The 14,138-nt window shown below is 33.9% G+C and overlaps 2 pseudogenes; both read left to right on the top strand.

Moving 5' to 3' along the window:
• The first annotated feature begins 409 nt into the window (after positions 1–409).
• Positions 410–971, top strand: LOC149533795 (3-oxoacyl-[acyl-carrier-protein] synthase II, chloroplastic pseudogene; annotated as a pseudogene).
• Positions 972–8,897: 7,926 nt separating this feature from the next.
• Positions 8,898–9,459, top strand: LOC149533794 (3-oxoacyl-[acyl-carrier-protein] synthase II, chloroplastic pseudogene; annotated as a pseudogene).
• Positions 9,460–14,138: the final 4,679 nt, after the last annotated feature.

Raw genomic sequence — 14,138 nt, 5'->3', positions numbered from 1 at the left:
GTGGTTGGTGAGGAGAGTTCAGAGTTTTTAGCAAATTGATCTGACATGGAAAAGAGAAGGAAAAGGAGTTGTTTGACAAAATGTTCATTGATTAGCCCAATCATAGACAAGGTGTGAGAATAAGAATGACAAAGGAAATATGGGTATGCAATTCAAAAATCATAGACATGCCATGAAGTAATAGGGGAAAATATGGTTATATTATGTAGAATGAGGCCTAATGTAGTTTCAAAGAATCCCTCTTCTTTGGAGAAAGTAGGCCTTTCCCTTTTCAAATTGACTTCGGTCAAAAAGAGATGGACATTGGTGCTATAGGCCAAGTTATGGTTGTTGCTATGCTACCTATAAAGGAAGCTAATAAGAAGAAAAAATTGGATACCAAAAAAAAGAAAAGGTTGTCATAATCGAAATGGGCATCACAACTTGTCTTGGCCATGATCTAGATACATTCTATGACAATCTTCTTCAAGGGAAGAGTGGTATCATTGGAATTGAAAGATTTGATTGTACAAAATTTCCAAAGAAGATACCTAGTGAAATTAAATCATTTTCTATAGATGGATGGGTTTCACCAAAAATCTCAAAATGGAAGGATCAATTTATGCTTTACCTACTCACTACAGGTAAAAAAGGATTTGGTGGATGGTATAACAACTGAAGAAGTTTCAAGTGAATTGGACAAGTCAAGGTGTGGGGTGCTAATTGGATCAACCATGGGTGGAATGAAGGTTTTTAATGATATAATACAGGCTCTAAGGATTTATTATGGGAAAATGAGTCCATTCTATATACCATTTGCAACAACAAATATGGGTTCAACTATGTTGGCCATAGATCTGGGTTGGATGTGACCAAATTATTCAATCTCCACAGCTTGTACCTCAAGTAATTTCTGTATTTTAAGTGCTACCAATCATATTATTCAGGGGGAAGCCAATGTAATGCTCTATTGGGGTTTTGACATGACATGATAAATGTGATTCAAACATCACCTCTCGCTCATAGGGAAGATATTATGTTGCTTAGATCTTAAGTTATGTTTGATAGAATGCCCTTAGATATGCCATTTCATTGGAATCAATGGGTATGGTCATGAAATCAAGATGGACATACTAAGTTGAGTGATAATCTCCCCTTCTCATGCAAATTGAGATGCATGCACAAGATATTCCAAAGGGAGAAACAACATTGAAAAAGATGTAAAAAATTTATGAAAAATTTAAATTCATCAACCTTTTTCTAGGCTTATTACCGAGCCTTTAATATCAAATGGATGAGGCATAGAGCACAAAAATCTTTTTTTGAGTAGACACTATGATTGATTAATGATTCAATAGCTTTGGTCTAAGGTTTGTGCAGGAGCAGAGTAGAATGAGTAATAATTGACATGAGATGTCCAAGCAAGATGTTTCCTTAATTTCTCCATTTGGGCAACATGCGAGAACCAAGTATGTATTTGGACTCTCTACCTTGTAAAGGTGCATGAAGAAGAAACCATAGTCAAAAGCCCATACCAAGACGAAGACTTTGAAGAAAAGATGGATGGAATTCTTGTTATAGTGCACAACAAATTTTGATTATCTCCAATTAATCAGATGAGATAGAATACTAGATTGCCATGAAATGCATATGTTGGTGGGCTTGAGATATTGCAACACATGTGAATGGTTGAATATGAATGTATGTGTGTCAAAATGGGAGGTTTCAATATAGTGTACAAACATAGCATAGTTTTAGGGAAAATGTTGCCTTTCTCATAATAGAACCAATCAAGCATCTACGTGAATTCAAGACTTTCAAATAAATCTATAGATCATAGTAAGGATAATCAAGACATGTGACTTGTTGATCTTAGAAATATTCTCTCTAAGATCTAATAAACTGATGAAGCCATTTAATGTACATAAGAAAATTAACTAAGCATTTGGAGTTATATATATATAAGAATGTTAAAATCAAGAATAGAAGAACATGCTCAATTTGATTCTTCTTAAACTTTTTAATTTCAAGAGGAGAAGATCAGGCTACTACCGTCAAGATCAACCATTCAAAGTTATTTTAAAAATGTTTATCTCTAGAATCACTTTGGTTAATATTAGCAAGGTTAATTAACCTTACTCAAACTATGTATTTTGGTGGTAGTTATTAACCACAAAAGAGTATTTATTAACCTTGATTCCTATATAAGGAATCATCTTAGCATTGTAAAGGGACTTTTGGAATTTTAAAAAAGGGAGCACTATGCTAAAATTTTGATCACAAGATAAAATTTGGAAATTGTGTACAAATTTTTTCTTTGTAATCAAAAATTCCTCTCAAGTACTTGGTGCAAGAAAATAATAGTACTTGGTGCAATGAGCATTCTCACAGTATTTTGCAAATGTTTATGAATCTTTTGATTAACATTGTGCTAGTAATAGTTCTCAAGCATAGATCTTGATTGTTGTTCTTAGCAATTTTAGGTTAGTCCAGGAAAGCTTTGGATTCATGTGGTGCATTCATCATCAATAGCCTTTTATTTATCCTTTAAAGTTTGATTTCATCTTTATTTGAAAAACTTCAAAATTATATCATATGAGGGAGCTACCTCTCTAGACATAGAGGAAGGCTGCATATCATAGGCCTATCGAACTATTGTGAATAGTTTGCCACATACACTCCATTGGGCCATTTTAAAGTGACCAAACTATTTACCAACATATTTTTGGTGATTCTACTAGGGAATAAAAACAAGAAAGATTAATTAGTTTCCTATGATGAAGTGAAATGGTGTTGCGTCATAAGAATGTGCTTCTAGCTCTCCAACCAAATCTTGGTTTCCAAGACACCCAAGAAGATATTATTTCAGATTTGAATACTCTATACTAGAGGTGTAGATGAAGCACTCAATAATATCATCAAGTAAAATGAGTTCTAGAAGAAGAAAAAGAAGAATTTAGAGAAATCTTTCAAAGAGCTCCTATTGGTCAAGACATTGTAGTCATTGAAAGAATACTTGTTATTCCAAGAATAAATAGGCATAATCTTGGTCACATCCAAGGTCAAGAAAATAATAATTAGTAAGATAGATGATGAAGGTACCTTCCTTGGAATGAAGGTTAGTGACTCTATTTAGAAGATTGAATATTGGCGACTCTATTTGAGGTTCAAATTCAAAACATGCTTTGGTACATAGGGAAAGTGGAAAGTAATAGTGATAGTGAGAGTGACAAGGAATAATTTTCATACTCAAAGAAAAAAATTCCTAATGAACCTCTATAGGTATACTTCTTGAAGAATTTCTATGAAGGCAGGAGGCTAGATACTAGAATGGTTCATCCTTACTTGCTGCAAATTTTCCAAAAGATTGAAGGAGATGATGGAAAATATTATGAGTTTCTTTCTCATAATCATGACTCTTTGTTTGAAAAAGGTTCAACATATAAAGAAGACCTTGTTGAAAAATGTGCTTCATCTAAATCAGTGATGAAGAATACTAAAAATGTCTCTCATGCACTTGTATCTCAATGAAATCATATTTTCATTGATTCTAAGTAGGCCAACTTTTTGAAGAGTTTGTATGGTGGACGAAAACTAAATCCTAAAAAGATCCATTCATCCTTGCTTCAAACTTTGCAAATGATAGAATGAAGCTCTTCAAATGTAATCTCTTCTAATGGATTTCAAGTATTAATGGATGCTTTATGAAGCATTTTTTTTGTCATCTCTCTATCTCCACCTTGTTGCATTTTTTGTTGTTAGTTGGTACGGGTGGTGTGGCCCGTCATCAGTGGTATCAGAGCAGGAGTTCCTGAGTGTGCGAACAGATCGCCGAACGTGAGGCAGTTTGCACCAGGACCTTGAGTTGGGTGAAGTTTGTGAAGAAGTTCTTGATTGTGTAGACAGAACGCCGACTGTGAGGCAGTTTGCACGAGGTTCTTGTTTTGGATGAGTTTGTCTTCTAAAGACATGATTATGGAGAAGAGAAAGAAGAAGATGACTTTTGTGATTGGATGGATTCTAAGGATTCCTCGACTTGAGAAATTTAGAGCAAGAAATCAACAATTATTGCTAGTTGATTTGCAGAAGCAAGTGAATGAATTAGAAGCTGAGTTGCAGAAGAGAAGAGCATGTCACCAGAAAAGAGATGTTGATAATTCCTTGGATGTGGAAAAGAAAGATGATCTAGTGGAAGAGCAAGTGGATGAAGAGGAAATCATTTGCGAACCTAAAGTTGAAGAAGATGAAAGACAAGAGGAAGAGCATCAAGATGACAAGATTTATGAACCTGAAATAGAGCAAGATGATTTGAAGATTGCAACAATGGAGGAAGAATATAGTGCCTTCGTTGGAGATCCAACAAGTGAAGTAGTTACATGCATGAAAGAGGCAAGAAAAGATGAATATGTCAAAGAGGTAAATTCTTATATATTATATGATGCTGAATTTGAGGTGATTTTGAAAGATACTAATGATGGTTTGCATGAGGATCTTGTTCGTGATGTATGGTATGCAAAGGAAGATTGGTATGGTGTTGCTGGGTTTATTACAGGTGTGATTAATTCAACAAGATTGGATGAGGAAGAGAGATTTCAGCAACAAACACTTGTTCCAGCTAGGTGTTGGAAAAGAAGAAAGAAGGAAATATATCGACATCGGATACTTGTTCCAGCTATGTGTTGGAGGAAGAGGAAAAAAAAAAAATGTGAACAGTAGCTACTTCATTTTGTGAATCCATATTCACAAAATTTTTCCTACCATGGGAGTCGGATGCAGGAGCATCATGCATCAGCAAAAAAAAAAAATGTGGAAGATTTGCATGTTGGTTTTCTTGTCCCTATTGAGGTGGAAGCTTGTGGTGAAGATGAAGATGGTTCTATATCTCTCTTTTGACATCAAAGTGTGGGACACACTTTTCTATCTACCAAGGGAGTCTAATGCAGGAGCATCTTGCATGGGAAAATGAAATTATTAGAAAAAAAAAAAAAGGAAAAAAAAAAAAAAAAAAAAATTGTGGAGGAGAGAGAAAGTGACGAAAATGGAAGGAAAATAATTAAAAATAGAAAATAAGAAAAGTGGAGAAAAGAGGAATCTCTATTTTCAAGGTGCATGGGTGGCATAAATAGAAAATAATAAAAATAGTTGTCATTCCATTAATCGAGGTGTGTAGGTGGCAAGTTCCTTAAATCATGCATTTAATATTTGTTGGGTGCTTAGTTGTATTTGGGTGGGAATTTAATATTTATTTAAAGGTAGTTGTATTTACCTTTTATCCCACATTGGTTGTGTTTGTAATGTCTTGGGTTAGAAGTGCCTATTTAAGAAAGGCCTATTATCATTTGTAATCAAGTTCAAGAAGTTCAAGGAATGGAAGCTCTTCTAAAGGAAGTTGGAGAAATGGAAGCTCTTCTAATGGAAGTTCGAAAAATAGAAGTTCTTGAATTGTAAGCTCTTCAAATGTAATCTCTTCTAATGGATTTCAAGTATTAATGGATGCTTTATGAAGCATTTTTTTTGTCATCTCTCTATCTCCACCTTGTTGCATTTTTTGTTGTTAGTTGGTACGGGTGGTGTGGCCCGTCATCATAGAAGAAGAAGATGGTAAATATTATTAGTTTTTCTCTCACAAGCCAAAATAATCCTTAGAATGAAGTTCCACATCTGAGCATAAGGAAGAACTTGATCAGAAAAATGATTTATGTGAATCAAGGGTGGATAATGGTGGTAAAAAAGGTGTCCCCATGCCTACACCTATTTCTCATCAAAATCATACTTCCATTGATCCCAATCAAGTTGAGTTTTTAAAAAGCTTCTATGGAAATGCATGCTTGGATCCTGACAAAGTTCATCCCTCTTTAATTCAAACACTACAAGAACTTGAGAAAGAAGACCCATGCAAGAATTATTTCCTTGGTAATAGAACATTTGCTAATCCAAATGTTCAAAAGAAGTCATCCAGATCTCCATGCATGAAAGAAGATAGGGATTTTATGTCTAATCAAGGAGATGGTCAGGAAATGAAGTCTATAAAAGAAGAAGGATCTACTAATGTATTAGGGCATCACTGTGAAGATTTCAATACCCAGGAGAACATATTCAATCATCTCAATCCTAATGATAAAGAAAATGAAATATCCAATTTTTCTCAATGAACTACACAAAATATGATTAAAGATGAGGTAAATATGGATCAAGGTGAGTTTAATACTACTTATATTCCTACTTGTTGCCATAATGCTTCAAATGATGACTTCCTCTATGGAGAGGACCTTTCTATTCATTCACCCCTAATCATTAATGATGAGAACACTATTTTTGAAGTCAATTTTTTAGAATATTTTCCACAATCTTCTACTATTACCACTAATGAAGAAACAACCTTAATTGAAATCTTGCAAACATCTTCGTTAACTATTGAGATTGAAGTCTTTACTTGTGAGGATATTGAGGAGTTTTTAGAAAGTGGCATGACCATCACAAGAGTAGAAGATCGTTTTCAAGAGAAATATGATGAGTTATCAAGAAATACTTTTCAAGGTTACATGCAAGTGGAATATGAAGTTTTCCTATTTTGTGAAGATCATCATCAAGAAGAATCCATGAAACAAGTTTTTGAAAACATTGATGAAAATATAGTAATAGGTACAATGAAAATGGGAATTAAAGAAGCAGTTCAAGTAAGAGAAGATGACACATCAAGTTATCACTCTTCCTCATACATGAAACCTGAATTTGAAGTATTCAAGTTTGCAAGTGGAGATTACAATGAAGAAAATAGAGTACTTGGCCTTGAAGGAATGTGTTGTGATCTAATGATTGAAAAATGTGAAGATCAAGACATAGATGATGGTGCTTTTTTAAAAGAATCTCCATTACATCAATATCAACTGATGATCAATTCTCCTGATTAGATAGACTCATTAGAGAAAGTGCACACCAAAATGAAAAAAATGATTGTTTCTTCTTTGAGTGATCTAATGGGAGAAGAGGAAGAAATACATCATGGGAAGATTCAATGTAACAAGGATGTACATTCATACTAGAATATTTTCATAGAGAATACAAAAAAAATCATTCTTGTGGAAAAGAAAGAGTGTTTGGTGTCAAGAATAAGTTCAGGAATTCATGATGACCAATCACTAGAATTTCAAGTATAGGGTTTGTCAAGCAGACAAAAAGATCGTAAATGTATTTAGGAACTTGAGAGCCTTCTACTTCAACTCTTTCAAAATGAAGTCATCAATGACATGCAACATGAAGTAGTGTTGATTTTGAATTTAGAGATTTTTGATGAGTCATGGTTATTTGGATACATTCCTTTATCAAGTGACGTGAAGCATACTAGGAATCTTAGAATTGAAATTCAAATAGAGAACTTATACTTGAATCCATAGGAACCTGAAAGTTGCCAGATGTTAGCACACCATGGTATTTATTTTCCATAGCCAGTGAATGGATTTGCACGACTATACCTAGACTCACTGGAGATAAGGAAACCTGTAGTGTACATAGTCTAATTAGGAGTTTTTGTTGTGTTGTTTTGTTGCGCCTAGTCTTCCTTTTAGTTCTCTTATTTTTATTGTTTTTTTCCCCCTTTTACAAATCGATTCCTCACATGATTCTATAGCCTAATGGATAAGGAATTGTTCTAGTTATTTTTGATTTGAGCTTTATCCTTGTCAGTCATTGTCCCCAGTTAGAGCTAGCTATTGCCTGGATATCAAAATTGCCTCAATCCATGCCTTTTTGAGCTATGGTTATTTTCAAAATATCCCTTATTTTAAGCATTAAAATGGTCACTTTCCCTCGAAGTTTTTGAGAAAATTTTCCCTTCAAATATCTTTGGCTTGTTCTTAGCTCCATTCTGCCTTTTGAATTTTTGAATTTTGATTCCCAAGTCTCAAATCATCAATGGTTAATGAAAGACACCAAAATATGTATTTTAAATCAAATCATTAACCAATAATCTTTTAAAAGGTTTAGGTTTAGGGGTCAAAACATGTATTCTGAACCATTAACCTTTAAAATAGTTAAGGTTTGGGGTCCAAAACATGTGTTCCACTTTGAAATCTTAACCTCTCCATGAAAAAGAGGTTAAGATAAATTTCCAAAACACCTATTCCAAATGATTAACCTTAATCTCTTGCTCGAAAAGGTTAAGGTCGAGCTCCAAAATACATATTTTGGAGGTGGTTATCACCCTCTCTGTTCAAGTTAATAAAAGATAAGAATTGAAAGGTGAATCATTACTAATTAGTTCAATCTTGAATTTGGTGCTCCATTCAGTGGCATGTGGCTCTCCAAGATTCAAAATTCATGTGTGATGATCTATAATGGGCATGATTTACTATTGTTCAATATGGTGATTATGACATGTTTCTGTAGTATATCTATAACATTTTTTTGAAATCTAAAAGGATATGAGTGATAATCATGTTTTAAGCACCATCCTACATTATGTCATAATCCAATGATTTAAATTCACTACGTGAGGAGGGAAAGATTCAAAGTGATTGGTGAAGAGAGTACAAAATTTTTGGCACATTGATTTGACACAATAAAGGGCAGGAATGAGACTTGTTTGACAAAATGTTTATTGATCAGCCCAATCATAGACAAGGTGTGAAAATAAGAATGACAAAGGAAAAATATGTATGCAATGCAAAAATCATAGATAGGGCATGAAGTAATAGGGAAAAAATTAGTTATATTATGCAGAATGAGGCCTAATGTAGTTTCAAAGAATCCCTATTCTTTGGAGAAAGGAAACCTTTGCCTTTTTGAATTGACTTTGGCCAAATAAATATGAAGGACATTTGTGCTATAGGACATGTTATGGCTACTGTTATGCTACTTGTGAAGAAAGTTGATAAGAAGAAACAATTGGATACCCAAAAAAAAAGGTTCTCATAACTAGAATGGGCACCACAACTTGTCTTGGGCATGATCCACATACATTCTATGGCAATATTATTCAAGGGAAGAGTGGTATCACTGGCATTGAAAGACTTGATTGCAAAGAATTTACAATGAAAATAGCTAGTGAAATTAAATCATTTTTTGCAGATGGATGGGTTTCATCAAAACTCTCAAAATGGATGGATCAATTTATGATTTACCTAGTCACTGCTAGTAAAAATAGATTTGGTGGATGGTATAATGATTGAAGAAGTTTCAAGAAAATTGGAAAAGTCAAGGTGTGGGGTGTTGATTGGATCAGCCATGGGTGGAATGAAGCTTTTCAATGATGCAGAAGAGGCTCTAAGGATTTCTTACAGGAAAGTGAATCCATTCTATATACCATTTGCAACAACAAATATGGGTTCAACTATGCTGGCCATGGATCTGGGTTGGACGGGACCAAATTATTCAATCTCCACCACTTGTACCACAAGTAATTTCTATATTTTAAGTGCTACCAATCATATTGTTTAGGGGGGAGCTAATGAAATGCTCTGTGGTTGTTCTGATGCAACATGATAACTGTGATTCAAACTTTAGCTCCAGCTCTCAGGGAACATATTAAGTTGCTCAACTATTAATTTATGTTTGATGGAATGCCCTCGGATATGCCATTTCATTAGAATTAATGGGCATGGTCATGCAATCAAGATGGACACACCGAGTCAATTGATAATCTCCCCTTCTCATGCAAATTGAGATGCATGCGCAAGATATTCTAAAAGGAGCCGTAACATTAAAAAAGATGTAAAAACTTTATGACAAATTCAAATTCATCAACTTTTTTCTGAGCTTCTTACGGAGCATTGCATATCAAAGGGATGAGGCATATAGCACAATGCACTTTGTTTGAGTAGACACTATGATTGATTAATCATTCGATAGCTTTGGTATAATGTTTGTGCAGGAGCAGAGTGGAATAAGTAAGAATTGACATGAGATGCCCAAGCAAGATGTTGCCTTAATTTCTGCATTCGGGCAACATGCAAGAACCAAGTATGTCTTTGGACTCTCTACCTCGTAAAGTTGCATGAAGAAGAAACCACTTTGGACTCTCTACCTCGTAAAGGTGCATGAAGAAGAAACCATAGTCAAAAGCCCATACCAAGATGGAGACTTTGAAGAAAAGATGGATGAAATTCTTGTTATAGTGCAGGACAAATTTTGATTATCTGTAATTAATCAAATGAGATAGAATATTAAATTGCCACAAAATATATATGTTGGTGGGCCTAAGAAATTATGATAGATGTGAATGGTTGAATATGAATGTATGCATGTCACAATGGGAGGTTTCAATATAGTGTACAAACATAGCATAGTTGCAGGGCTAATGTTGCCTTTCTCATAATAAAACTAATCAAGCATCTATGCACATTCAAGACTTTCAAATAAATATGTTGATTATAGTAAGGATAATCAAGACATGTGACTTGTTGATCTTATAATCTTCTCTCTGAGATCTAATAAACTAACGAAACACATTTAATGTGCATAAACAAATTAACTAAACAAATCAACAAATTAATCAAGAACTGAAGGACATGATCAATTTGATTCTTCTTCATGTTTGTAAGTTCAAGAGAGATTAGATGGCTACCATCAAGATCAACCACTCAACATTATTTTCAAAATGTTTATCTCTAGAATTACTCTAGTTAATTTAGCAAGGTTGATTAACCTTACTCAAACTGCTTATTTTAGAGGTAGTTATTAACCACAAAAAAGTAGTTAATCTATTTTGGCCTAGAAAATGAACTATGAAATGCAAGAACATACTATTTATGTTTGATTCAAGGGCATATAGATGATAGAAATGCATTATGTAGGGGTAAGGCTGCTGGAACTACATGGTTGAAACCAGATCCTCAATTGCTACAGAGAAGGAAAAGCAAAACCGTTGAACAAGACTACATCCAGGGCATAAGAATTATAAAATATAATCCTTCTTCTAGCACATATATCCTGATCAAAATATCTAACCACTGCCATGATAAACATTCTTGCCTCTTATTACTCCATTTCAATGAGTTTGCATTAATAGGTATTGTAGTTTTAATGCCTCTGATTATTCCATTTTGATGAGTTTTCATGGTAACGCCTCTGATTACTCATTTGATCGATGAGTTTGCATGGTCAATTCAAGGTCATGAGGTGATGAAATGAATTAATAAAGTTTCTTTTACTTAGTCTCTTAATTAGAGATAATGAAAAAAGAAGAAGTTAAATATAAATTAGTTTTTTAAGGAACAATTTAAATTTTGTTCTTTAAGTTAATGTCTTAATCAACACCAGTATGTAGTAACAATAATGTGGAAGTAATATATACATGTAATCAATTACAAATATAGTTTCAATTCCTTAAGGGTTCCTTCATGTTGAGTCACATTTAAGAAAGTTTTATTAATAAGTTTAAGTCTCAATTACAATGTCAATAATCGTAAAATGATTAAACACATACATAATCATATAAGAAAATGCATAAGTACAACTAATAATATGAAAGAAAATCTAATGAACATCATCCACTACACATGTCATAGGGTATGTGAAAATAGATACAAGTACATCAATATACAATAAAATATCTCATAGGATTTCAAAACACATGATACATAGATACATTAAATGAATAGAAGTTTTCAAGATAAGAGGAAGAATGATAATGGTACCACTGTATCAAGGAGCATCCAACATATGTCAATCTAAGGGGGACCCAAATGATAAGAATACACTACCTCATGACTATGTGGTCACCTAATCAGGCTCCCACTCCCACTATGCAGGAGAGATAATTTACGATCCATACATAGATAATCAAATCATAAAATAATCTTAGGAAAGGAATTCTAATAGCCAAAACTACCTCAAGGGTAACAAAAACTACTCAAGAATAAGAGATTATCAAAATTGAAATAACACTCATTCTAATACTAACATCTAATACCAAGTCAACATAAAAATACCAAGACAAAAAATATACAACCACCTCGAAATCAATGTCAAGTGTCACAAGAAAAATGACCAATAGATAACAACTACCATCAATAAAAGTAAACTGTAATGCCCCGTCAAGGGATCCAAAGAATCAACCTAGTATTTCACTAAGTTTGGTAGCATTTTTTTTTAAAAGTAATTTCCACTTACAACTTATGCACAATAATGGAAGCAATAGCAATGTCCATCTAAAGAGTAAACTTAACATATACAACAGATTACATTCTTTAAGATCCCCTTAACGTGAATTACTTACATGAATCCATCTAGTACAACATCCACATGAAATAATATGATAAGTCCAATGTTCAATTATTACATATCCAACTGCTTATTCATCCACTGTACATGTCACAGGGTATGAAGGCTTAAAAGAATATACATATGTAGAATAAAGTACATCATCCTATTCTAACCATGATACATCACATGATACTCAAGATACATCATCATAAAAGCCGTCTACATCTATCAGAAAGATCAAATAAATAAACTAAGTGCACGGTTCCTCCCAACTGTTAATAGCATCATTAGACCATCGTGGATCCTAGCCATCCCTCCATGCGTAACATTCCAAGCACTGAAGAGATCATCGGTATTATCATATTAGAAATGTCAAGCCTAAACATCCTACTAACATAAAAAGTAAAGCATAAGATATCATCATCTAACATATGCTAATCATCAATGAAAGGATACATATCCACCATCACGAAGGATGCATTATCCACAAAGTCTCAACGAATCTCAAATGATAAGAGTGGAAAATACACTACCACCCGACCGCGTGGTACCTAAGTGGTCCACTCCCACCGTGCTGAGGAGATAATCTCAAGTCCCAAAACAGATTATCAAAACCACATAGCACACGACTCTAAAGTCTAGGAATCCTAAAAGTATGCTAACTCAAAGGTTCCAAACACAAAACAGACATCTACTTCCCAGAGGCACACAATGACATGTAGGAACCTACTATGCAAGCGGGAAAGTGTCATCGCATTTATCTCGTACAAGTTACCTTGGCAGTTAGCTAAACTCCACGGGTCCATACAGATCTCATGCGGCCACTAGTATCCTTTCATACTGACAAGGCATACTATGGAATGCAAGGTCGCAACCATGCGTTCTCTCTACTCCCATCCTAGCCTATACAAGCACTCAAGGCATGGACGAGAACCAAAACTCTTATCTTTTTAGGTTCATTCAGTTAGTATTAAGTGTGTGAATGTTATCACTTATTAACCAACTTACAATGAGTTACCCTGGCAGCCTCTTAGGGCCCCGGCCCCCATTGCAAGCCACTTCCCGACACTACATGCAGATATCCTACCCTAATGCTCATGGTATCATAATCATAAAGAAAGTCCACAAAAATCACCATAATAAGGAATCAACAAATATCCATGATTAAAAATCATTAAATATGCATAAAAGCATCAAATCACCATGAGCAACATCCATAGAAAATCATGAACACAACAGCTCTCTATTGGCAACTGAAGTATCACTAATAATCAAAATATCCATTGGTTCTCAATAACCAAAATATATCTCAAAATCATACTGATCGAAGACTCCAAAATGGTTGAGTCAAAACATGTCACATCATGACATCATCAATAATAAATCCACATATTAGCCCCATCATGGCGACTACAATATATCCAAGGATAACTGATCGATGACTAAAATAATGGTTAAGTCAAGGGTTCAGGCATAAGAAATCTCAACTATAACAATCAGTATTCACAACCAATTCATAGAGCATTCCATCACATAATCATGGTTGGGTTTATAAAGATCAAGATTAAAACATCATCAAGACATCACATTCACATAACCCCCAAGCCTCTGGTAGACATCCTATAATGGTCAACACTAGTCAACCCAAGACCCCAAACATTAGCATAATGAATACACAAAGTAAACACATGTTTTTGGTTTGCTAAGTTTTCAAATTTGAATTCATATGCATAATCTCAGTTTTTGTATACCAAGAACATTTTCCTATGTTTTTCCATGTATTATTATTATTAATAATTTTTTGGATGGATTAAAAATTCCCTCTAAACTTTAGTTTCCCAATTATAACATTTAAAAGATGTTTCCACTAGCTAAACTTTCATATGCTTCATTTATTTTATGATCTTAAACTATTAATTCCTCAACTATAAAATTACAAAACTATTCATCATTAAAAA

The sequence above is a fragment of the Cupressus sempervirens genome, chromosome 10 (assembly GCF_028749045.1).
Source record: "Cupressus sempervirens isolate cs-2001-9-10 chromosome 10, ASM2874904v1, whole genome shotgun sequence".
Lineage (NCBI taxonomy): Eukaryota > Viridiplantae > Streptophyta > Pinopsida > Cupressales > Cupressaceae > Cupressus > Cupressus sempervirens.
Note: the sequence above shows the minus strand (reverse complement) of the source record. Positions and strands in the feature narration are given on the sequence as shown.